The following is a 27,606-nucleotide window of genomic DNA, read 5'->3' as shown; positions in this document are numbered from 1 at the left end:
GAATAAAGCAGGGTAGCCAATGTTGTGCCATCTGGATGTTGTTGGACTACATCTCCCATTATCCCTGGCCATGGGTTCTGCTAGCTAGCGCTGATGGGAGTTGTAGTCCAACAACAACTTCTAGAGGGCACCACACAGGTTACCCCTGGATGAAAGCAGTACATGCAGTTTTTGCAAATGACAAGCAGATCAAATGAGATCTTTAATGATGAAAATAAACAGAGTAGCAAAGCAAAAGGACACATATTCTTGCATAAGTTAATGTTGTTAAAGGTGAGTCATATGAGTTCTACAGAGTTTGAGCATCAGTGAAAGTTCAGAAGTAGGATGCCTTTGTCTTTGTACCTGGGCATTTGGGGCTCTTTTGGAAGAACAAATTTGCCATCTATTCTGGAGATACTGAGAGACAGTTCCACATTTTGGTGGATTGTGACAGGATCATGTGGATGCTGCGTTCCTCATTTACATGAAAAATAAAATCTTGCTAAATAGAAAGTTACTTTAAAAAAACAAAACTTGATTTCTGCTTTATCTGAGCTTATAGCCAGTGTCCATACTTGATCATGCAATCTTTCTTTGTTTACGCCTTCAAAATATTTCTGGTATCTCACTTCTAGTATTCTTTCAGCTGTATATTTTAATGACAGCATCTCCTCTACTTCACCTGAGGGCAAAAGGCTAACTTAGAGAGCACAGATCAGGACCTAGCTCTGTCCTCCAACATATCATCACTCATCCCAGCATTTGCCACCTGTAGCAGCTGCTTCACTCTGCCTAACAGCAGGGCCAATCCTGGTGAACATGCTCTGTTCACAGCTTCAGATGAACACATGCAGTTCCAGTGGGTGCAGTTCCATTTCTCTTCCCCAGTACCACCCTGGGAAAAGCAGAGATATGCCTATTATTAGGATTCACTATGGCTCCGTAGAGTGTTATATGGTCCTCTGTCTACACATTGACAGGCAAATCATTCCCATGAGCTCCTTCTCTTGTCTTCTCTATCTTCTGTAATATAGTCTTCATTCAGTATTGTTGGGTGGTGCATAAAAACCTTTCAAACAACAAATTAAAAGTGTAATTAAAATAAAAATTAAACGTGGCAGGGCAAAGATGCAAAGATGCTTCCCATCCTTTGAGCAAAGGCTTTACTTGTCAATTATTAAACCACAGTGCCGTGGCTCATAAACGCAGGTCTGTGTGTGCACCTTGCTTTCAAAGCTCCTTGGAAAAGCCGGCAACAGAGACTAGGGCAAAATCTTTCCCTGATCCTCACTTGTGAATTGCAGAGGCAGCTCACTGCAATGCTCTGAGGTCTCCCTGAGTTATATTTAATTGATTTACCTGTTAAATTTATCCCAAGAGACAGCAACTTGATTTGATCATTTCGGCTCAACTGCAATTGCTGCATAGCAATGCAGTAGTTTACCTCATAGAGACAGTTTCCTTTTTCCCAGGGTCCAAGATGGTCTCATCTCTGCTAGGAAGGGATATTTTCTTCTTCAACCCTCTGAACTAAGCCATTAGTTTGAGGTAAGGGTGGGAAACTTGTGAGCTTCCAGAGGTTGTTGGCGCACTGTTGCCATGCTAGCTGGGGCTGATGGGAGTTGGAGTGCCACAGCTTACCACCCTGGTTTAAAATGCACATTGGTTCCTTCTTGATTTCAGTGTTGAATGTGACACAAAGGTAGCAACATTATGAGGAAGACACATCTGTGTTTTTTCAATATCCAACTTTGCCTCTGTCTTCTTACCTTGTCAAAGTCCCTAGGACAAGTTGTTTGACCAATTTATTCTGAATGTTTGTGATGACCAGGTCTAGACTCAGTATCATCATCAATGCAGTAGTAATAGCCTTGCTATTGCCATGCCATGTTTGTGCAATATTTTAAAGGTTGTCCTGTAAAGGAAGAATAAGGTAACAGCAGAAGGAGGTAGACATTCAAGCGACAAGAAGAGAACGAGTGAGTTGGAGAGTTCCCAGTCTCCATTTATAATCAGGACATTCATCACTTAACATATTGTTCCAGGATATGGCCTGAAGACATATGAGGTCACCACTTTGCTGAAGCTAAGCAGGTCTGGATCAGGTCAGTGCCCAGATAGGCCACAAGCACTCTGCCTTGGTTGCCATGATGGAAGAAAGGTGGAACTTCAGGCGCATAACTAAGGGTGCATTCAGATGTGGGGCTATTGCACTAGTTTTCCTTGTTCTAATGCCAATGCTTCTGTACCAGTTTCTAATATTCCCTTTACACTGCCTATTACCTGTTGCATTTTTGGAACCCTGGCTTTTTAATCACTGCACCACCAGTAGACAACAGCAGACATCATCAGATATGTTGCCACCCTTTGTGTGCATGCCCGCATCATGAGAAAGAACTGTATACTGGGATATACCTCTTCTCAATTTTGTCGCATGAGCCATGAAAACCCTGCAGCACAAAGCTCACACAATTATCTGGGTTACAGAGTCGCAAACTCCCCCCCCCCCCAAAGAAAATAACACAGAAATAAGCGCTAAACTTCTACTAGATTTCAGGAGATTTCTAGAAATGGTTGTTACATTGTGTGAAAGATCACATAAGACACGGAATAAAATTCAGGCAAGGAAACATCAGGAAAGTGCTACAAAGTGCTGTCTGAATGCCACCGAAGACTTTTTTGTTCCAGCAGGTGTTTTAAGGTGTTCAGTTTTATGATAATTTTTGTATTGTTTTATTGTCTCATTTTCTCTGGATTGTTTTTATATACACCACTTAGAAATATGAATAATTATGTGGGATATAAAGCCTTAAATAAAACAATGAGCAAAATGCAAGAAAAGAAAGAGAGGAGGAAAGAAGAAAGGAAGAAATATTTGCCCTTCAGATGGGTAAGTCTACAACCGAACTACAGTACCTATCTAAACTTGTTTGAAAGTGGTTTGTGTTCTTTGCTTATGTATTAAAATATGTCCATGCCACCATTTGTTCATAATAACTAAGTGGCGTATAAATATAAAGTACAATAAGATTACAAAATTCAGAATAAAAATGAAGTTTAAAGGTTATCAGTGATCATGATCATGTACGTTTTCTGCACTTGACACTGATTTAAATGTGTTCAGTCACCATGATCTAACACGAAGGTGGATAACCTTTTTCAGCAGAAGGAATGCATTTCCTTTAGGAAAACCTTTTGGTAGGTACATGATAGTAAGCAGAGCAACAAATATGATACTTCCTTTTGTACAATAGACTACATTCTATACCCTACCAGGACATCACCAGAGGCCACCCTGAGGCTTCAGGTTTGGGCCCTGAAATCTCAGGGTCTGGGATGCTCCTGACCCGGCAACCCTATACAAACCTGAGGTTTTGTACCCCACTCTAACCTGTAATCCTATTCCAAATCATGAAACCCTGGTGTAGTGATCCAATTTGAAGAGAAGAGCTAGACTGGGGGTGATCTTTCCCTAGCTAAGGCCTTCAAGACTTTTAGATGAATGATTTATAGGAATGAGTACCTTATAACATCATTGCTGTACATTGCAATGGAACCAGCCATTGATCTTCCAAATAGAAGAGCAAAAATACCCAGGAATCCATAAGGGATGGTTTGGAAGAAAGGCAGGGGAAAGGACCTATGGCATTCTTAGTGTGCTGGTGCAGATATTTTGTTTGTTAAGAAGACGTAGCTCAGAAAGTCATCCCTATGTGCTTTTCTGTGCACTGTGGTTTGCTGTAACACTTGTTAGTACTGGACTCCCCCTCATCCTCTTTATATAGCAAATCATAGGGTATTAGGAACACTGAATGGTGATTTCATCCCATCACATTGCAACAAAGCTATGTCAACTACTGCACATCAACGTGCAGTGACTGTGCTAGAGCTGGTCTGGCAAAAAGCTACCTCAGCAAGCTGTCAATTCAATGTTTTGTACATTTTCTTTTTGTGTATGTTTGCTCTAAATTTCATCTCCCCTGTCTGATGCCATAGGCTACAAGTCTGTTACAAAACTCAGGCTACAACATGTCAAATATAATGAAAAGAGGGTAGCAGGGGAAGTCTTGCTTAAAACCTAAACCACCTGCCATCTTATTCCTGGGGAATGGAAACAAGCACTCTTCTTATCATCTGAGTAAGGCTGGGGGTCTTTCCAACATTGGCCCAGGACCATGTGGTTGACAGACAGCACCAAGGACCAGCACAGGGGACCAGAGATGCAGGGATGAGGGTCTTTGTGGAGCAGGATCCTTCAGAGATAGGAAGGACATAAGAGCCCTGGTGGATCAGACCAGAGAGACCCATAAAGCTTCTGTTCCCACAGGGGGTCAACCAAATGTCTATAGGAAGAGAGGAGAATGTGTGTGCAATTACATTCTCTTGCTCAGGGATTTTTTTTCAGTTGGATTGCTCTGGAACAGCATTCCAGAACCTCTCAGGTGACCCCTGGAAGTGTGGGGAGAGACCTCAACAGCCTCAGCAAAGCCCTGTTGCACCTCTGGCTCATGAGGAGACCCTCCCCAGAGCTCTAAGGGGACATCCTCTATGGGCTCCAGAGAGGGTCTCCTCACAAGTTGGAGGCACAGTGGGGCTTTTTTGAGGCTCTTCAGCCTCCCAGCTAACAGCTGATGCACAGGGAAGCTGTGCCTCAGCTGAGCAAACCCCCAGCTGTTCCAGTTCACACAAGGTGGGGGCGGCTTTAAGCTGCTCAGCTCAGGCAAGGAAGGCTCTGCTCGCCTCAGCTGAGCAGCCTCAACTACCCTCTGGTTGGCAAGGAGACCCCTCCCCCAGCCCAAATACATCCTCTTTGGACTCTGGGGTGAGTCTTCTGAGGGAGGTGCGTTCCAGCACCATTTTGTCTTAAAAACAGTACTGCTCCTGTTCTTGTTCTCCTGCAACTGGTATTCAGAGGCAAACCATCTTTCATACTGGAGGTAATATAGACTATAGTCATCATGACTAGTGGCCATTGGTAGCCTTCTTTCTCCTCAATTAATTTGACTGATGTCCCACTTTTCAAGTGCCACACAATGTTTGCTCATCACTTGTAAGGAATCATTCTTTTAGTGTGGCAGCCCCTGTCCTTTGGAAGTCCCTGATTATTGACACTAGGCAAGCACCACCAGTGTATCCTGCAGAAAACATCTCTGTATCCAGACACATGATTCGGTTATGCCTGTTCGTAAATTTGCCTTGGATGCTTTATTGCGTTTTTCTTGCTTTCAGAAGTTTTTAACAGTTTTCAAATGTTTTAAATTTGTTTTTATATTGTTTTTTAATTTTTATGTGTGTGTTTGCTGCCCTGGGCTCCTTTGAGAGGAAGGACAGGATATAAATGTCATAAATAAATAAATTGTCCCTTTTTAAAGCAGTCCAAGTTGGTGACCCACACTGCATCTTGTGGTAGTAAATCCTATGTTTAACTGGGTGAAGAAGTACTTCCTTTTGTCTGTCTTGAATCTCACAGGTTCTCGGATTTTCAGAGAGGGACAAGAATACATCCCTGCTCACTTTACCCACACTATGCATAATTATATATATACCTCTGTCATGTCCCCACCCATTATCATCATTTCACCATCATTTTTTATTTGTATGCCGCCTTTCCACAGTTAAAAAAACAATGCTCAAGGCGGCTTACAGCATAACAAGATTTGCATGATTACAAAAGTCATAAACAGTAAATAAACCACATCAAAAAAATACACAACCAAATGGGAAACAATTTCCACATAAATAAAAATCTAAAACTAAGAATACAGCATTAATATCACAGTTTAAAATGAAATAGGTAAAAACATAACAACAATTTAAACAAAAACAAAACAAAACAAAACAAAATGGAGCCTTCTCTGCCCAGCAGCAGCAGCGGCAGCAGCAATCCCCTATAGAGCCCATCAGGCCCTGCCCTGGGCCAGGTGATGAGTTGCAGGACTGGGGCCCTCAGGTGCTGAGCAGGCGAGTCCTCCTGGCTGGTAGCCACAGCAGCAGTTCCTATAAGGCCTGTCAGGCCCTGCCCTGTGCCAGGTGGTGAGTTGCCTTTCTTGCTCTGTTAAGCTAAAAAGCCCTAAACGTTGTAACTTTTCCTCATGGAGGAGTTGCTTTAGCCTTATTATCTTTCTTTTAAGTGCTGAACCTTTTATTTGTGAAGCAATTCTACCCAATTGCCAGGTTAAGGGACCAAATTAGCCATGTTGTTTTTTGGTTCTACCATGAAAATCTTCCATTGCTCCGGCTAATGAATACAAAGGGACTGAGACAACTGATAGTCACTAGACATGTCGTTTTACATTTTCTAAACTACATTTACTCAATATGGAATGCAGGGACATAACTGGCTGTGTGGTACCAGACTGACTCAAGGTGTTGGTTTGTGAAGCCTAAAGAGCTCAGGGTCCCAGTAGTTGCAGGATGCTTCCTCCAATACCAGCCAACCCAATCCCTAAGGTCAGGTGGGGAGGATACTCTACTTGTGGACTCCACTAGGATTTATGGTTCAAATTGTGTGACAGGGTCTTCTTTGTCCTGGCCCCCTGATATCGGAACACCTCCCCCCAGGAGTTGCATTTGCTTTAACTCCTCATTCTTTACATTCATACACCACCTGAAGATTTCCTTGTTTACTCTGGCTTTTTAGAGAATGAAATGTTGCTGGGTTAATAACCAATGGCTGCAACTGAATTCTGTGCTTTAATGGCTTCATTCTTTTCTAATTTATCTATTTGATGCATTTGGTTGTTTTTAATCTTTTATTGTGCATCACCCTGGGCTCCTTCTGGAGGGAGCAATTTATCCAGGTAACAACTAAATGGATAAATAACTTTATTAAGCGCCAGATATTTAGATTCTTACTTCTTTGCTTTGATTTACCTCACTCCACCCCCAGACACCCTTGGACCTCCTCTTGTCACAGCATTTCTGGTTATGAGTCTAATTGCACTACCATGCTCCAAAGGCTAAAGGCAGATTCCACAGTAGAAAGCTCATTCCCTGTAACCAGAGCTTCTTGGCAATGGTAATTTCTTGCCTATAGTTGCCACCGAATATTGCCCAGAGGGAAACTTGATGTGAGCTTGAATCATCCTGCTCAGGCAGAACATCTGGAAGAATCTGGAGGTAAATTCTTCCTGTGGGGTGGGACTGGCACACATGTACATGTATGCTCCAAACTCTCTCCTATTTCCCAGGGATAACCCCCACTTTCTGGCACCTGTTTCTGCTAAGACAATGTCCCAGTTTGGCATTTTGTGGCCATGCTGGGATACCATTTTCAAAAATATGGTTAATGTGCATACATTATGTATTTGAGTTGTTCAGATTTCATCCCCCTCCCCTGGAAGACATGAGAAGTTAAATCCCTGAGAGGAGAGTGGGCAGATGACTCTTAAAACATGCATGGAAATGTGTGTTGGCATGGTGCAAACAGACGAGTGAGGCCAATATGCTGCTCCTGCTGTTGTGTTTACACCACACCAGCCTCTCCTCTGCCTCCCCTTTCTACCCACTAAGCAACAGGGACCCACCAAGAAGCTAGCATAACAGCTTTGCCCCACCTGGTGAGGCACTTCTTTTCCTAGTCCTCCCTGGAGATGCTTCAGATTTAATCTGAGGTAGTCTCCATGGAAGGCACATGCTCTGCCACTGAGCCATGGCCCTTCCCTTCCATGCAGCTCCAGACTGTAATTTTATTCCTGAGATTAGTATGAATGGGAACATCACTGAATGTTTTCGAAGGGTTTTTCACTAATGCAGACTCCATGGTGTCTTGAGTTGCCTGTGAGAAAGAGGCTGGTATTTATATTCTGAGTAATAGCCGCTTTGGGCCTGTGGCTATGGGAGTGGATTATTATGGGTATAATTAATCATTGAGCCCTGTAAATTTGCCTAATAGAACACCTTTTGAGGTATCTCTCTTAAATCTGTCTCCATCCAACTGACTGGCAAAATGAAGGCTGTGGCCACTTCATACTTTTGCAAGTTGCATATATTAAGCAAAAGAGGCATTGCATATATACTGTAGATGTACTTATATAACTTCATCCAAAACTTCCTGTAAGCTTCAGTTACCAAGGCACAGCATAGTTCAGGTGCTGTGGGAATCCAAGGCCAATCCCTTTTTCCTGAACAACCTGGCTCCCCTAGAATGTAGCCCAGTTCCCCATAATATTCTTATTGAGATTATTTATTTAATATCTTAAAATGCTTTAACCTCTGAAAAACCAGTGAGAAATGAAATTATCCCAATTCTATAAAACAAAGGTTGAAAAAGGAAAGAATGTTGTTTGTTTATGAATGAAATTTTGGTACGTTTCCCTAGGCTCAAAGCAGTTTGCTTCTTGCTTTTGTAAAAGAGAGAATATTGCTGCATCTCTTTGTTTCATTTTCTCTTTTGTATAGATTTTTATGGAGTTTTGATAAATCCTACACATGAGATCAATTACACAATAATTCACACAACCAAGTTTTTAAAAAACATATCATAAGGGGGGGGGGCAGGCACAAGCACAAACAAAGACCAAAACTAGGCAAGTATAAAAAATGCACACAATAATCTTCAGGGTATGTATAACCAAAAACAATTGATTCAATTACTTAGGAAACAATAATCCTTAAAGCTTTGGTTATTGGACATTCCCACCATAGATGTAAATATGTCCCTATCGCCTAGCAACCCTGCCATCAGGGTTCAAGTATTACAGCCTACACAGTGTGAGGTACTACATAAGTAGTAACTTTAACATAAGCTCCCTGTTGACTGCTGAAACAGAGCAAAATGGTGGGCACTAGTCTTTGTTGGGTTAATTGCTCAGAAATTGATTGATGTTCATCTTAGAGGTCGACAGATGTTTCATCATGAATAATAATGCCTTCCTGATTTGGAGGGGAAATCTCTCCAGCCCTCGCAACACAGTGCCCAACTGAGGTGGGGGCAGCCAGGAGATAGCATCATGCAGCTTGAACTGGGAGGCATAGAAGCCCCTTTCACATGTTCAATTGAACAGAGGCAAGAGGAGGATCATGCCCACAGGCCCTGCTTCCACTCACACAAACTTATGTGAAGGTGATGATGCAAAAGAGTCCTCATGCATACAGATTGCATGTCTGTGTGATCATGGGCCCTGTACACATCAGCACAGTACATTTAAGGCACTTTTGCTCCACTTTAACAGTCACAAACGTACAATTCCCAGCGCTCTTAGAAAGCCAGTTTTCAGGATTCTCCATTGCTGTTAAAGTGGTGTATAAGAGTGTTTTAAATGTATAGTGTGGTTGTGAGCAGATTTTCTGGGTGGTTGACAAGGATTTCTGATTTCCTGTTTTTTAACAATAGCAGCAGAACAACCATCCCTCTGTCACCATAAATTTTGATAATTCTTTGTTGTTGTTGTTTAGTCATTTAGTCATGTCCGACTCTTCGTGACCCCATGGACCAGAGCACTCCAGGCACTTCTGTCTTCCACTGCCTCCCGCAGTTTGGTCAAATTCATGCTGGTAGCCTCGAGAACACTATCCAACCATCTCGTCCTCTGTCGTCCCCTTCTCCTTGTGCCCTCCATCTTTCCCAACATCAGGGTCTTTTCCAGGGAGTCTTCTCTTCTCATGAGGTGGCCAAAGTATTGGAGCCTCAGCTTCAAGATCTGTCCTTCCAGTGAGCACTCAGGGCTGATTTCCTTAAGAATGGAGAGGTTTGATCTTCTTGCAGTCCATGGGACTCTCAAGAGTCTCCTCCAGCACCATGTTGTCTTTGTCCATGGAGTTTTCTTGGCAGGGATACTGGAGTGGCTTGCCGGTTCCTCCTCCAGGTGGATCACGTTTGGTCAAAACTCTCCACTATGACCTGTTCATCTTGGGTGCCCTGCTCGGCATAGTTCATAGCTTCTTTGAGTTATTCAAGCCCCTTCGCCATGGCAAGGCAGTGATCCATGAAGGGGATCATAATTCTTTAATTAAGGGGATCATAATTCTTTAATTATTAATAACTGGAAGCAGGCCAGGTTTGGTGGTTCTCACTTGAAGACATAGCTGAACCCACTAGGCTGAAGTCTGCCTGATTTGCAAGATAGAAAATTCTCATCTAAAATTCATGCTTCTTTTAAATATATATATAAAAGTAATGTATGAACCAGATGAACTAAATCAAAAGAGTGACTGGCATTAAAACCAAGGTCGCAGGTTAGATCCCCATATGCATATTCCTGCATTGCAGGAGGTTGGATTAGATTATCCTCAGAGTCTCTTCCAGCTCTACAGTTCTGTGACTCTAAAAAATCAATCATAATAACATAGGAAGAGCCCTTCTGGATCAGGTCAAAGGCCTATCTAGTCCAGCATCCGGTTCTCACAATGGCCGACTGGATGCCTACAGGGAGCTTGTAAGCCGGACCTGAGCATAACATAACACAACAGCATAACATAACAGCTGGGGATGGGCAAATTTGACAAGCTTTGATTTCTTTGTTTCTCATTTTCCCAATCTTAAATTCAGTACCCCAAATTCCCACGTCAGTTTGCAATTCTTTTTGAATCCTCGTGAAATTTCACCAGCATTTTAGTACAAATTTCTCCTATTAAATACATTTCTGCATGCAATTTGGCCTATTTAAATGCATTTTTGTATGCCATTTTCAGTGATATATGCTTTTCAAATATGCTTTTGCATTTGTGCATACATTACTTGGCTGGAGAACTGCATGGAAAAATTCGGAGAAGTGTGAATTTTGAAGGATACGTCTGTTTTTGGTTCACAAACTGTTTCAGAAAGTACAAATTAGGTAGGCTCACCTTTAAATGCAAACTGAATCCCCACTAGCACTCCCAGCAAGTGGCATTCAGAGGCACATTGCCTCCAATCCTGGTTGGTCCATCCTTCAGATCCCTCTTTCCCCCACTAAAACCAGTTCTCACTTCTTTTACACTTAAGAGGCACCCTTCCCTTCAATAAATGTCAAAGAGTTGCTGTCTCTACTTCCTGCTTATGCATTCATTTTCTCAGGCTCCCTCTACCAGTTGTCGAGTCAATTAATACAGATATGAATAAGAAGCCATAGTAATCTCATTAATATTAATAAATGTTAACATTGTAATATACTTCTTTTTATTACAATATCACCTTCATTAGAATTTTGTTTTGCTTTTCTGCAGTATCCTCAAAAACAGTATTGCTCAGTGGGGAGAAGAAAAAGGAGAGAGGTGGAATCAGGGGCAGGGTGGTTTGGTGCATGCCTCAGTAACATGGAATTCAACCAGTTAAGTACTTTAAATGGAAGAATGAAAGATTTGGAGATTCTGACTTGTGGTGGGGGGAGAAGGCAACATGATCCGAGGCACATTCAGAGAACACATCAAATGCACTTCCCATCAAAGAAAGTTTTTATTAACTTTATAATGGCCTGTGATATGTATCTGCAACTCAGTCATATTGCCTTCATTTGTTTTTCTGTGTGACAAGATGCAGCCTGATCTAGCCTGACAAGCCACAATGAGTGCGATGCCCATATATCATGATGACACGTTTAAAAAAGGAAAGGAAGACAAGCAGCCCCCAAACCAAGAACACAAGAACAAACACACTGAACTTTTAAGGCCTCCTGTTCATCAGATGGAAAGCAGTTACAGATCTCCTACAAGGATAACCACCAGAGAACACAGTAAAGGCTTTTGAGATGAAATGCAGTATAGCACCAAATGGCTTAAGCTAAAGAGCCCACCTAAGATGTGTAAAGACTCCCAGATAATGAAAGAGAGATGTAACCATGTAGATAGCCACACATAGGAAGATGGCCTTATGCTGACTGAGGCCATTGGTCCTCCTAGTTCAGTATTGTCTATGCTGACTGGCAGTGGCTCTCCAGGTTACAGATACAGGTCTCTTCCAGCCTTACCTGGAAATACCAAGGAATTGAAACTGGGACCTTCTGCATGCAAAGCAGTTGCTCTACCATGTAGCTATGGCCCCTCACCTTGTCACCTATGTTTTACAAAATATACCTTTTTTCCATTTTGACCATGCCAACCTCCCCGGTTCTCTCCCCCCCACCCCGGTTCCCAGTAAGCAACTGTGACCCACCTGCCAGGAAGCCATCAAAGGAGCTTCGCCCCACCAAGCAAGTCACTTCTGTAGCTAGTGTAGAATGCAGTGGCTAGATTTTTAGCTGGGACAGGCTTGAACCTATAACATTGCTTCTGGCCTGATTGCGCTGCCTACCAATTTGTTTCTAGGCTGAATTTAAAGTTTTGGTTTTGACCTTTAAAGTGTTATACATCTCGGGATCCCTATACAGTGGTACCTCGGGATGTGAACGGAGCCCCGTTCCGGAGCCCTGTTCACATCCTGAATAGAACGTAAGACACGATGGCGCGTCTGCGCGTGCACAGGTCACGTTTTGCCACTTCCGTGCATGCGCGTGACGTCATTTTGAGCGTATGTGCATGCGCGAGCGGCAAAACCCGGAAGTAACGCACTCCGTTACTTCTGGGTTGCTGTGGAGCGCAACCCAAAAGTGCTCAACCTGAAGCACATTCAACCCGAGGTATGACTGTACCTATATGATAGCCTTTTCTCCATATGACCCTTCCCAGGTCCTAAGATCATCTTTTGAGGCCCTTCTCTGAATGTCACCTCCAAGGCATGTCTAGAGGGTGGTGGTGAAAACATAGGCTTTTTCTGTAGTAGCTCCCATCTATGGAATATTATCCCCAAGGAGACCTGCCTGGCATCATCATTCTGGCACCAGGAAAAGATATTTTTGTTTTCCTGGGCATTTGGACAGCATCCATGATTTGATTTTCTTTTTTCTTTGGTGGGGTTTTCAGTACGTTTATTGATTTTTATTGCCATATTTTGTTTGTCTTAAATTGCTTCCAGACTTCTTGTTGTGGGAAGCAATTCATGAATTTAATGCAACCTAACCTAACTTTAGCTCATGCACAAGCCTGGCTCCTGAATACTGTGGAATGGATAGGAGGTGAGCTTTGCAAACAAGTTCCTTAAGTCTTTTAATCTGCTTCCCATCTAAAGCGGCTTCTTTCATGGTCAATTATAGAGTGTTCCAGAGGTGTTTCACTGGGAGAAAGAGTGAGGAAAGGGGATCATCCTTGTACTGCAACTCTCTGGCCCTGCTTCTTCCAGCAATTGACTCACAAATGTAATTTTGTTTTATGGCTTCCTGTCTGCACTAATGAAGTATGATTAATCAGGGCCCATAATATGACTCTCCTCCTACACGACCTTTTTCCATACTCCCTGGTAAATATAATGCAGACTATTAATTTGCACTACAATGTTAATTTGCACAATAATGTTTGTATTATTCTAATGTGATGTGTTTATCATAAAAAATATGGGATAAATTAATTCAACACCATAGTCACCAATAAAAGCTGATGCTGCGGTGAAACGAGGAAGACAGTTCCTGGACAAATATAGTTCAGCTCAAAAAGGGGTATACACAAAAAAGCATGCAAATTTGCATACAATTTGCATGTGCTGATTTATGCAGCTCAGTGCAAAGGAATAATTGCTAATGGTTATAATTTCAATAGAAATACTATACATCTTAGAGACTGTAACCATGTCCCTGTTTGGTCTGTTGTTCAGGGGCTATCAGTTGACAGGTAACTTCAAGTTGCCCCTACTTTGCCTTCCTTTCATTCTCTATCTTGAAACTGAACTTGGACTGACAGTCCTTCAAATAGAGGGCTGTCCTTTGTAATGTAGGACACCTGGCCACCCAAACTGGCAGTGGTCCAGGATCCTGACTTCGAATCACTCAAGACTGCTTTATACATTATCTGGTGCCCATGTAGTTGCTTCCCCTCCATGACTGCTCCCACACCACTCCAGGAATGTATAAGGCTGCCACCCACATGGCTTAGTGGCATATGCATGCTTTTATAACATGAAAAATAACCCAACCCCCGTTTCCTGCCACACTGTGTAAGCATACAAGTTCAGTTTAACCACATGGGTGGAACCTGGAATGGCTTGGAAGCAATGCCAAGAAGACCAGCAACCATGCCACTCCAGGTGACCTCTTAAGTGGTCCCAAGAAAATATTTTGAGAATATACACATGCTGCCCTTTCAGTACTTGGAGTAATAACTTACTCCCAGAAGTGGACCAAGCAAGCTGGTTGTCTGCAAAATTCCAGAATGTTGGAGTAGTTGTGGGGTTGGGGGTGGTAGGTTCATTCCTTGCTAGTCCATTCTCATGCTGCTCCCTCTGTCTTTGGTCCTCAGTGTCTGTGTTTGGTCTGTAGCAGATTCAGATTTGGCTCCGGCCAATACTGTCCTTGTCCAGAAGTCTCTAAGCCAGAACTAGATAAACTTTAAGGTGCCAAGGGCTCAAATGAGTATTTTTTAAAACACATATTAGAATGTGGAGTCCAAACCCTAACCCCTTATCAGTTCAAGGTTAGTAGCCACTGATAGCGTCATCTGCCAAAGCCTCCCTTCTAAAGCCATCCAAACTGGTGGGCATCACTAGCTCTTGTCAGGTCAGATCCCATAATCCAACTCTGTGCTGTACAAAGAAGTACTTCCTTTTGTCTGTCCTGAATTTTCCAACATTCGGCCTGATGTGCTTGACCTGTGTTCTAGTGTTATAACAAAGGGAGAAAAAGGAAACTGTTTTATATCATTTGTTTATCTAATCTAATACTGTCTCTTCAGCTCTACGTGGATTTAGGCAAAGATCTTACAAAGATCTTACCTCCTACCTGATCTGTGTAAATGGAGATGCAAAGTAGTCGACACGGGTTGCTGTGCGCCCAGGATTTTCCAGGACACTCAGCGATTTTCCACCCGGGCAATAATCCCGACTGCCTAATCTGGGAAATTCAACCCTAGCTGAATGCTTCCTCATGAGCAGTAACCTGCTTGTGGGCCTACTCATGAGCAAGATAATGGAGGCAGTGGGTGTGGCTAGAAAGCTGCATATAGATGGCAGAAAAAGAAGCTTTGTGGCCCCCTCTAGTCAGGGAGGGGGTCCCCTTCTGCCTCCTTGAGACCAAAGGAGGCCAAAGGGTTACCTTACCCAGAAGCTGCAGGCTTCATGTTATTCTTGAGATTATCTGGCAAAGCAAGATTCATTCTCCAGACACCATGTTGAAAGCAGTGTGGTGCAGTGTCAGATTAGGAAACCCAGGTTCAACCCCCTACTCAGCCATGAAATACCTTGGGTGGGTGAGTTTGGGTCAATTACCATCTCTCAGTTTAACCAACCTTGGAGGGTTGTTGTGAGGATTTTTTTTAAAGGGGGTCGGGAAAGAACTGTAGTCACCACCTTGAGCATTTTAGAGGAAACATTGGAAATAAACATCATTTTTGTTTCTAAAAAATAAAAAAAAAGCAGCTCGCAATGGTTCCTGCCTCAATAGGTCCCTGATGGGCTGTGAGTTTCCTACTGTGTTAGTCAGAATGAATGAAATGAAAGGCTCTGAAGACTAATACAGCATGTGAGGATTTTTCCTCACTGCAAATGACATTTTCACAATATGCCGATGTGACAGTAATTTTCATCCCTCTCCCATTAAAAAAAACAAAGAGACACAAGTCTAATGGAAATGTCACTTTAGGAAGTTTGTTTGTTTTGCAGCAAGTTGCAGAGAGGAGGTTAAATTTAATTCTCTTTGTGGGGTAGCTCTTCTTTGAAAGACAGCATTTGGAAATGAAGAAGGAGAGTGCTTAGCCTGCGTGGGGGAAGGGGATGCCTTAGTGACACTGAATCGCTTCTCTCCATGACAGTAATCTCATTCATATATATATATATATATATATAATTTGCAAGCAATGCCATTATGGAATTTGGCTTGTGCCAACCTCACAGTTATCTTTTACTTTACTCTGAGAAATAAATTAAACTGAGCAAGCCCCAATTGCAGATACGTTCGTCTCCATCTGTTTTCTTATAAATGAAAAATATTGTAAAATTGCTTTCCTTAAACTTTTGCACCAGTGAATCAGGAATTATAAACTCACAGTCAAAGAGAGGATGCCAGAGCATTTTTGGTAAAGTGCCAAAGATGTTTAAGCTTTTTTTCCCATTTTTAAAAAAACACTCTGGAAATAACTGCAGTAAACTGATGACTGCTAAGGTTAAACAGTCATCGAGTTAAGTTAAATTCAATTTAGCTTAAATATTTTATTAGAAAGGAAAGCAAGCATAAGTGCAGAAGACCAAAATCTTTATTTCTTAATTAGCTTCTTTGCCTTATTTCCCTATGAATGTTAGGATGGGGTGGGGAACAATAAGGTCATTCTAAATTTTTGGTAAAGCATCAACACTGGAGTGTGGTATAAAATGCATTTCACAGTAGGAGGGGAACTTGAGTCTCCATGTCCCCGAGATTAATGCAGAGGCTTAAGAATACAAATCTCTATTGTCTGAGAGTGAAAATATTTAGCAAACGCATGCGTCAAGGGACAGATAGGTTACCTGGTCAGCAATATCCACATTGGCTTGTGTTACTACTTATGGGAATATACATGCAATAGCTTTAGCAGGACAAACTACTTGCCAATGAATTAACCTACAAACATAAAATCTCTGCTTAGAAAGAGGGGAATTCTCAAAGACATTGCATTACAAGGTTATAGCAATATGATGCAGCAATTAGAGTGATGTGCTAAGACTAAGGAGACCCAGGTTCAAATCCACACTCAACCATGAAGCTCAGTGAGCAGCCCTGAGACAATCATTGTCTCTCGGCATAACCTACTTCACAGAATTGTCCCTCTCATGTAAGAAAGGAGGGGGAGGGAAAGAGAGAGAAGCTGGAAAGAGGTCTTGTGCATGTTTACTCAGAAGCAAATCTAATACAGCCTTGCCTGCACATGGAGAAAGTGTGACTAGGCTCACTTGAACTCAACAAGGCTTGCATGCATAGGGTCAGGCTGCACAAGCTACAGTGAATTGTTAGTTTAATTAATTCTGAAACACTTCCCATAAAACATCCCAAAGTGATAAACACACACATTTCAAGTCCAGTATAGAGTGGAATAAAAAACTCCACTTAAAATGAGGATTGTTTGGAAAAGGAAGGTCTTTAATAGGCACCAAAAATATAATCAAGACAGTGCCTGTCTCATATGTAAGGTGAGGAAGTTCCAAATTGTAGGTGTCCTAATAAGGTGTTTTGGTGCTTAAGCTTACATTCATGGTGTTGGCTCCTGGGAGAGCAGATGTCAAGTCCCTTCTAAACCGTTAAGCTTTTTGGTGGCCAGTCACTCTCTCTCAGCTTAACCTACCTCACAGGGTTGTTGTGGAGGTAAAATAAGGCGGGAAGAGGTGAGAATAGATTACTTTTTCCACAAATCAAATTGCCGCAGGGGGAGAATAGTCCTCCTGGGGGCAGCAAGGAAGGTGTTAGTTGGTTGGTGCAAGTGCACCCATGGGTGCTTGTTTGGTATCCCTAGGCTCTTAGGGCTGCCATACATCCAGATTTTTCCAGACATTACTGGGATTTCAAAGGCGTAATTGACGTCTGGGGGGGGGGGATTTCCAAAAGGCAGTGCTTTGTCACAGATCTTAGGCAAGTCAATCAGAAAATTGTGGGTCAACAATTTCAGTGGCTTTATAAAAATAAAAAAAAGGTCGTTGTGGGTGTCCTGGTTTTTACTTTTTGAAATATGGCAAGCCTACCCTAGTCATCAGTGCATCCATTGGAGCAGTTTGACCTGGCAGTTGTACTTTGCAAGTGGTGTTCTGTCACTTTCTATATGGAGTCTGTCCTATCATAGATTATTTTTGGGTACCAGGCTTTCTTTGTTGACCTGCTTTTTGGGTCTACTTCATTGGCTGGGTATTGTGATTTAAGAATTGCCTCTTTGTTTGTGCTGCAGCAGACTAACATGGCTCCCCCTCTGTAAGATGGAAGCATTAATAAAGTGCATCAAGCCTTGGAGATATAAAAAGGAACCTGGGAAAGGCAGTATTATAGGTACTACTTCCTACATCTCTGTAATAAGGAGGCGATCTAAAGTGGCAAATTATATATTTGTTAATTTAGCCTCAGTCAGAATATAATTACCTCCCAGAGATTAGCAGGTCTGAGATCCCTCAGGCTGATCCCGCACAGCCATTGCCTCCAGCCTCCAAGATACCCAGTTTGGAACAAATTGAAAATTATTTGGAGGCCGAGCCTTCCAGGCTTCCCATGGGATTGCCAGTAAACATTTTGCATCCTCTGTGTGCAACCAGCCAGAAAGGGCTAGTTAATTATCTCAAATGACATTCATTAATGAGTGGACCTCACCCTGATCTTGAAGTGATTCCGTGATATTCACAACATTACTTGTTTTGCTTTTCTCTTTGGTCAGAAGTCTTACAAAAGGGACAAACATTTCAGACAAGAGAAACAGATTCACTAAGGTGTGGACATCTACTTGTTGGTGATTCTGAGTGGTTGGGAAACCGTCCAATGGGAATAACAACAACAACAATTTATTAGGAATGGACCCCAATAGTGATTGACCCTTCTCATTTTTCTTAATATGATTGAGAAGCCAACAATTTCCATTCTCTATAGATACACCTCCATTACCCAGGTCCCATTACCCAGGTCAGAAATTAATTTTCATTCAGTTCAATGGGTTTGTACCCATTGAGTTCTACTCTGAGTTCTACTCAGAGCAGAATTGATGGACATGGCTAACTTAGGTCCTTTCCTTTAAGTGGGCCTGCTCTGACTCCCAAGACAGCATAATTTCCATTCATAGGTGTACTGATGTTGAACTGGATTTGGCTAGAGCTATATGCATCATTACCTAAAAATATACTATGGATTGGATCCAGACTGTTAGTTGACAGTAAGTCCCACTGAACTTAGTGGGACAAGTGAATAATTATGACTATTGTCCACTGATTTCAGTGGACACTAAGTTCAAGTTATAGATGATTTCACAGAAAAACAATTTACTTCTGTTGTCATACTGATGAGCTTCAAAATGACAAATTATCCTAGGCCAGGCTTCCTCAACCTCGGCCCTCCAGCTGTTTTTGGCCTACAATTCCCATGATCCCTAGCTAGCAGGACCAGTGGTCAGGGATGATGGGAATTGTATTCTCAAAACATCTGAAGGGCCAAGGCTGAGGAAGCCTGTCCTAGGCTAATCTAAAAGTGCCTCCCATTTTCAACAGTTTTAAAGTACTTGCTCCAAACACACTTGGGTGTTGTTGTGATGCAGTTCTTTTTGTTACCATATTCGTTGTCCCTCAACTTCATTTTCCCCAGACTTCCCAAGATGCCTATTGGATGTGGTGGTCCACATGATTTTGCAGGTGATCCCATGATGTGATGGCATCATGGACAGCCATAAATACATTACATGAACTTATCACAGACAATCAGACTAAGGAGAACTGTGGACAAATGAGGATTACAAGAGCAAAAGCAGCAAAGAAAAATGAAAATGGCAGCAAGAAATAATAACCAAAGGAACAGAAACTCACAAAGCAGCACAAATGTTTGGTGAGCAATAAACACTCACACACACTTCCAATGATTTGGATTATTAATCCAGTGTTCTAAACCTGACAGAACTCCTTCTGGATAAACCCATTTTATTTATTGACTATACTTAGGGTATGATTTATTTATTTTTTACACATTTTCATGGACTTATTCTTACATGTTTGTTACCTCTGTTTTGGATAGCCATGGCGAAACATGTAAAAAATTAATCAATGAAAGAAACCTTGAGGGTTGATGAACTGAATTGCTCTTCTGTGACAATTATCACACAGCTTTAAGAGATGAATGTGTTGCACTTGTTTGTCCTGTATTTCATAATGTGCAAAAGGCCTTTTGCAAAACCAAACGTTCTTACCCAAGATATAATTTTAAAGTCATTTTGCTTTGTACCTGCTTATTTTATCTTGTGAAAAATCTGAAATACTATTTTCTTTAAAGATTAGTTGAGTGTATGTTTATTCCCCTTAATAACAGGCACCGTGTGACTGTGTTTTCTTTCACCACCTTGTGTCTGAAGCATTGTGGGCTCACACCATAAAATCACAAGCTACAGACCTAAACTAAAAACTCTCCCTATTTGGGGAAGGAGACACCCTGTGTTCAAGGTGATCTCCTTCCCTCTGGCTTTGAAAAAGAATCTCCCAATTTTGCCTTTGTTCTGGTCAGTTTCACCTTCACTTGTGATTTGCGATGCCGTAGTATCATCAGTTAAGGAAAACTGGCCCTAGGCTGAGCTGAATGTTTGAGATCAAAGCAAACAGACTGTTTGGATGCCCCACCTTTGTACCCTATTTCACGTTAATTAGGATAATTTTGCAGTATCTGAGCTGCTGCATAACTTGTATCTGGAGTCTTGAAAAGCCTGGTTCCAAGACCTGAGATCCAAGAGTGGCTTCAGGCATTGTGTAATGTGAGAAAACAGGAAGTGCAAGTACCTTATGCTTCCTGCTCTTTATGTTTCTGCACAACCTAGTAAGAGACACTTTCACATCTCTCTGCTCTGTGAGCTGTATGTGTTCCTGTCCTTTCTTAGCAAAATGAGAAGCTACATTGCTGTCAGTGGATGCTGGTCCATTAGGGCATATGGGACACTGCCTAACCAGCCTCAGTCTTGATTCCTCCAAACCACCTGCCTTCTTACTTACAACCAGTCCAGAGAGTGGTCCTGGCTGTCTGCTTCTTCCTCAGACTCAGTTTTGCCACTGCAGAACTCAGTTTTGCATGTATATATTCATAGGTCCATTCCGTCCTATTTGCATGTCAACCTGTGATTGGAGGGAACATTCATATTGTTTTTGTAGATATTTTACCCTAAATTATGTGCTTTTATATGCCTATTATCCTGAAAATATACATTTTCATACTTACTCTACTCAAAAACTGTATTGTGCCATCTCTGCTATATTTTGGCGACCTGCTGAAGACATTCCTCCCTCAAGTTGAGCCTTTTAAGTAAAGATCTTTCCCAGTCTGTGTCTATAATGGAATTGGTTTTATATAGTTTCATCACATGTGTGTGTTTTGCCCTGGACTGCTTTAGGAGGAAGGGTAGGATGATGATGATGATGACAAAATGAATAAAATACTAACCCAGGAGCACAAATCAGGAGAGTTTGCTTAATAATATGGACCGAATGAAATTATTCAGCATCCCTACTTTAATGTAAGGGAGAAGTATGTCTGCAGTGCTTTCCAAAGTTGCCAAATAAATAAAAAGTTACAAACTGCATTTCTTATGTGATGTAGCACACTACATCTTTGGGGTGGAGGGTGGGGAGGTAAAACAAATGACCCAGAAGAGTCTGCCCAAGCCAAGCCAAATTATCCTACATTATTCTTCTTATTTCTTTTTGATCTTAAACTCCTTTTTATTTATTTAAAGATAATGTTCTCTAGACTTGTGTTCTTTTGAAAGGGTGAAGAATTTGCATGAACCAATTTCTGTTAGTTCCCTTGAGAATGTTAAAAACTTCAATTAGGTCACTCTGAAGTCTCTTTTCCTGGGAGAAATTCCTTAATCTTCCTTAATAATGTACGTCTTTGAGTGTTGCTGCTGTTCAAGTTGCCTTGCAATTTTCTTCAGAAGTAATTATAAACCAGCTATGATACACTTCATAATAAACCACGACTCTTAAGTATAGTCATTTTTTTTCTGGGTCCTGCAAAGCCAGATGCTCCTGATGCGACGACAGTACATGACATTGTTTTTTTTATAAAGGAATGTGCTGGGAAATGTCAGTACGCCATTCCTTAAGAAGCAGAATGTTCTTCTCTATAACAATATTTTAGTTAGCTATTTACAAAAGTTTCTCTTACCTAATTTATTTGCTAAAAATGGCAGGCAGCTTATAATATGAAAGAACATAAACATGATAAAATCAACAAAAAGTAACTATGTTTTATAATATTGAATCACAACCGCATCTGAAATCACTATAACAGCAAAAGGCTAGAGGTGGAGATCCTTTGGCTCTCCAGATGTTACTGAACTACAACTCCCATCAGCCCCAGCAAGTACAACCAATGGCAGCCCATCCAGTTTTGCAGATTGAGGCAAAATTGGAACATGCTGTTCCCTCCGGTGCCACTCCTCACCACCACTGGTATTGCTACTCTCTTACCTGTGTTGTGTGGCAACAGCTGCCACAAAACACCAACAGCAACACTTGTGCCCGCAACAGCAGTTTCCACTGAGATCTCGGGGAAGTCTCACAAGATCTCAGGTGCTCTGTGAGGTCTCTTTGAGGTCTCTGTGGAAACCGCTGCTGGTGCCACTTCTCAGCTGCAAGCAGAGACAGCGGTGTGGCAGCAGGGGCAGAGCAGGCAGTGCCTCTTAAGTTTCCACCGCTTGAGAAAGGCATCTCACCTTCCTCTCCAGTGGGTCAAGCCTGAGTACGGCCAACAGCTAGGGATGGTGGGAACTGACGCTCAGCAACAAATGGAGGGCCAAAGGTTCCTCACCACTCATTTAGAGGAAGGCAACCCAGTTTCAGATTGGGGTGGCAGAGGCTGTAAACTATCCACATAATAGCTGAAAAAGTAGTAGTTTTCCCTTGTCTATAGATTATATGATTATGTTCATTTTGCTCAGAGGGGTCTTTACATATACTGGACCTCAAGGACCCCATCTCCTCACAGGAGCAAGCCCAGACCCTTTGATCTTCATCAGAGGTCCTTCTCCACCTGCCTCATCTAGGGAGGTGCAGAGGGTGACCACACAAGAACAGTCTTTTTCAGTGATAGCTCCCCATCTATGGAAGGTCTCTCCAGGTGTTTTTTTAAAAAATGCCTGGTGTCATTGTTGTCAGGTTTAAGGTGTCAGGTGTCAGGTCAAGACATTTTTATTTACCCAGGCTTTTAGTAGGGTAGGACTTCTCTGTCTGATTGTATTCCTAGGTGATCATTTTAGGAATTTAGTGCATACAGTGGTACCTCGGGTTAAGAACTTAATTTGTTCTGGAGGTCCGTTCTTAACCTGAAACTGTTCTTAACCTGAAGCACCACTTTAGCTAATGGGGCCTCCCACTGCCGCCGCACCGCCGTCATGCAATTTCTGTTCTCATCCTGAAGCAAAGTTCTTAACCCAAGGTACTATTTCTGGGTTGGCGGAGTCTGTAATCTGAAGCGTCTGTAACCCAAGGTACCTCTGTACATACTTTTAAAATTGACTTTTTATTCTTTTTGCTGTTTTTTATTTTGTTATTAAGTTGCTTGGAGACTTTTCGAAAGTAAGCTGACTAACAAATGCAATAAACAAACAAAAATAAAAAAACAAATAAATATTAACACCAGCAACAACTCTCAAAGCAGGTTAACTCTCCTGTTACCTCATCAAGGCCCTCTGCCACTATGAGCTAGGGAGTCTCTCTCTGCTTAATGAACCTCTTAATGAGTGCCAAGTTACCTTGCCAATAGGGATGAGGGAGAAATTCAAATCAGTTCACATTGAAAGGAAAACTCACCAAATTTACACTTCCTGAAACAAGAAACGAATCAAATTACCACTGTACTTCAAAAAAAATTCTTCTCCTAGTTTTGCAGTGCATCTCTCCAGCACATTAAAAGGGATAAAAAGGATAAGGTGTGCATATAAATGCATATATTCATAAAAATAACATACAAAATACATTGTATTAGGGGGAATTGCTTTGCAAAAATTGTGCATATTGGGCAAAACTGCATCCAAACTTGTTTATATTGGGGAACATTTGCACTAAAAAAGTCTCTAATTTTGCCTTTGTACAGTAGGCTAGTTTCTACACACACATTCCTACCCCTCTCTATCATCTATCCAGAAAAGCAAGGAGCCATTGTCTGAATTAAAGGATTAATTCCACCGCAGCAAAATCCTCAAGCAGGGCATGGCCTGTGAGTGCCATGGCCTGGGGAAAGTCCCAAGGGCCATATAGAAAGGCCTGGAGAGCCACATTTGGTCCCCAGACCTGATGTTCTTCACCTCTGTCCCAACATGTTGTTGTTGTTGTTGTTGATGATGATGATTAAACTGGTATTCTGCCCTGGATACTTAAGGTTCCCAGTATGGGAACAGAACAGTACATTAAGATACAGAAATCAAGATACGAACCATAAATGGGAACCACACATATACTGCCATAAGTTCTGTAATGGAAGAAAGTGGGGAAATAAATGTAAGAAAATGAAATATCAAATATGTTTTTAAAAATCAAGAAATCAGAAATTAAGACAACATAGCAGCAGTCTGTTTCTTAGGATATCGGTCTAGCTGTTACTAACAGCGAGAAACTTTCAAGTTTGGTTTCATGAAATCGCCTGACCTAGAGTCATTCAGCTCTGTGAAACTTTACAATGTCAGTTCTTTCCTACTTCCCTTGGGTGCACGTACAACACTGATGAGTAGAACATCTTCCGAGAAATGCCAGAGGTTTACCATGAGTCACCGGGCATCCCACTTGCATCAAGAAAGATTTTATAGCAGCACCCCCCAACCCCTGTAATTCTGTGTATTCTCAACGTGTTCTAAGCAGCAATAGATCTAGCTAAGCTTATCAGCTTCATCACCATGCCAAGTGCGAAACCCAACGTACTTGTCTGGATACGGTCCAGAGAGTTGTTTCTGTTGTGATCTTGTTGATTTCACACCCAGCTCAGCTGAAACGAGAGTTCCATCCTTTCTTTAAATGGCTTCTGAAAGTAATAAAGACATGTTGCTTCTTTTCAAGCTGGCTTCTAATTACACCTTGCAACCATATGTTGGCCTGGTTTCTCTCAAGCTTCCTTATGATGACTATGGTTTTATTATTTCAATTTAAAGGTGCTTCTGTTGTTAATGACTTGGCCAATCTAGATATGTATTTTCTCTATTAAATGAGGCGAGGATCTTTTCTAATCTGAGTTAGCGTGCTCAGTGCATGATCTCTTAGTTGTTTTACAGTGATTGCCATTGTAATTGTCTTTCCAGTTCCCTTTGTGCCTTAAAACAAGGCTCTCTATATATTTTCATATTGTGGTTAGATGTCCTTTGGTTTATGCAGCAGAGGAGTCAGTAGGACTAACAGCTTCTTATGAGTTGCTGCAGCCACTGGCGGATGAAAGTGGGGGTGGGGGAAGCAGTCTGCCCTGGGTGCCATCCCGGGGGGGTTACATTGCAGCTGCCCCCGCCCCCTGGGATGCTCAGCACTCACCGCACACCCCCAGGACGTGCGCCGCTCACCACGCCCCCCCCCGATGTGAGGCATGCTCCCACGGGCGGCACGGCACGCACCCTGGGGATGTGCACCAGCCATGCCCCCGGGCGTACGCCGCTCCCGGTGCCGGAGCAGGTAGCTTCGCCACCGGCTACAGCATCCCAGTTGCTCACAGGGATGCCTTATACAGAGTAAGAATTCTGGTCCAGCTAGCTCAGTACTGTCTATGCTTAACAGCAGGAATTGAATAGGATCCAGACATGAACCTATCATAGCCCTACCTGGAGATGCCAGGGATTGAACCTGGGACCTTCTGCATGCACAGGTGCTCTACCACTGAGCTATGCCCCTTTCCTGAATGATACCCCTGTCCCTTTCTCAGCTTGCACATTGAAAGGAGAAGCAGGTGAGGAGTGCAGTACAGGGAGAGAGAACATGATATTCATGTGGAGAAGCTGGTGCAATGTGGGGTGGACGAGGCTACTGTTTGATGGATTTATAGTTGGTTGACTGACCACACCAAAAGGATACTCACTAATTATTTCCTCATCATCTTGGAAAAAAGTGAAAAGTGGGGTGCCACAAGGTTCTGTCCTGGGACCGTTGCTGTTCAACACCTTTATAAATTACTTGGATTTAGACCTCAAGCTTAACATGAGTCAACAGTGTGATGTAGCAGCCCAAAAGCCTTAATGCTATTTTTGACTGTCCCAAGCAGGATTGCCAGCTTGGCCCCACAACCATGGGTGCCCAGGGCCATGGGTACCATGCACTGTGCATAGCCCTGGCGATGAAATTTGTGGGTGCCTGGCTTCTGGGTCATGTGGAGCGGTACCTATTTATCTACTTGCACATTGACGTGCTTTCGAACTGCTAGGTTGCCAGGAGCAGGGACCAAGCAATGGGAGCTCACCCCATCACAGGGATTCGAACCGCCGACCTTCCGAACGGCAAGTCCTAGGCTCTGTGGTTTAACCCACAGCACCACCCACGTCCCTATCTATTAACCTTAACACAGCATCAAATTGGCTGCCTTTGGTCTTGATATAGACTTCTTTGCTTTCAGCTGTAGCTGCCAGCCATGATGTCTATACTCTGGTGGAATCTACACACATATAAAAACCGTTCTGAAAATGCTTTTAAAAAAATACATTGAATTTTCCATAAGGCTCGCCATTGCCATCTAGCATCACATTGTATATTGCACTTGAAACACGCTTGAAACATTTTGTTTGCAGCTGTATGGCTGGGTCCTCTGATTACCAGCTACTGGAAATTGCAGGTGGGGAGAGTGCAGTTGTCCTGATGTCCTGCTTGCAATCTTCCCAAAGGTGTCTGGTTGGCAGTTGTGAGAACTGCATGCTGGACTAGATGGGCCTTTGGCCTGATCCATCAGGGCTCTTCTTATTCTCAGCTGTTGGCTTAAAAATATTCAACAGATGCAGCTTGTATTATAGCAAGAGAGGTTACACTGGTTGAACCAGTTCCTGAAAGGCACCTTAAATGCCCACATACCTGTTTTTAAGTGAAGAACTAGCCTCTCCTCTTGTTATTCATGTACTGCAGGAGAATAAGAGGAGTGCCCATCTGAGCATTGCTCAGGTGTGTGAAGGGGAAACAGAATTCCCATAGCCCAACTTTCTGTCCTTGTGGTCCCCATCCTTTTAAACTTCAGAGGCACATTTGGACCTAAAACTGATTGCAGTGGAAAACATCCTCTCTGGTAGGGTTGACCCAAGATATTTTGGCACCTGATACAAACCACAAAATGGCCCACACCCCAGCCAAGGAAGAAGGGGGTGAGTGAAGATCTGCATCAGGAACAAGGGAGGAATAAAGAACTACATTGGGGATAATGGTAGGAAGAGACCAGCAGTGCCTCCTATTTGCAAAGAAGCCACTGCAGAGGCAGCATGGCGGGGGGGGGGGCGCAGCTGAGGAGGCAGCAGATCTGGCCTTCAAGGAACATGCCACTGTAGTAGCAGGTAATACATGCCTTGGAGACCAGATCTAGCTGTCTTAGTGGATACTACTACCAGAGGGAGTCACCTTACCTTGGTTTATGTTCCCTCCCCTTGGTCACTTCTCTCCCCACCCAATCTTCCACAGAGACAGAAAGAGAGAGCAGTAGCAGCAGCTCCCACATATGGATTGGGACCAGCAAACAATTTAAAATTTTTGGAAGGGGTGTGTGAGAGATATTGTTCTTCACTTTCTCCTGCAAATCACAATACAAAATGAACCTGTGGGAATTTGCACATCACTAAAGGAAAGTAACTCCCTCTCAGAGAGAAGTAACTCTCGAGGGGCCACTAGGGGTGCATCAGAAGATGGCTGACAATAACATCTCTCCGACCCACAGGAGGTAATTAGGAGGCTGTGATGGGAGTAAATAGCCTCCCTACCCCCCCCCCCCAAGGTTGGGGGGGCTGCCCTTGCCTGCTGTGCCCTATACCACCCCCGAATTTGTAGGGGTGGGGGCA

The 27,606-nt window shown here is 42.6% G+C and overlaps 1 long non-coding RNA gene across 1 annotated transcript in view; it reads left to right on the top strand.

Moving 5' to 3' along the window:
* Positions 1-4,897: 4,897 nt before the first annotated feature.
* LOC309347417 overlaps positions 4,898-27,606 on the top strand; it is an 89,476-nt gene continuing 66,767 nt past the window's right edge. Inside the window, exon 1 of the long non-coding RNA XR_014158935.1 lies at positions 4,898-4,919. This is a non-coding gene — a long non-coding RNA (uncharacterized lncRNA). The remainder of the gene's footprint in view (positions 4,920-27,606) is intronic.

Source organism: Podarcis erhardii (genome assembly GCF_964252035.2).
Source record: "Podarcis erhardii genome assembly, chromosome: 7".
Lineage (NCBI taxonomy): Eukaryota > Metazoa > Chordata > Lepidosauria > Squamata > Lacertidae > Podarcis > Podarcis erhardii.
This window is presented reverse-complemented; position numbering and strand designations above follow the sequence as displayed.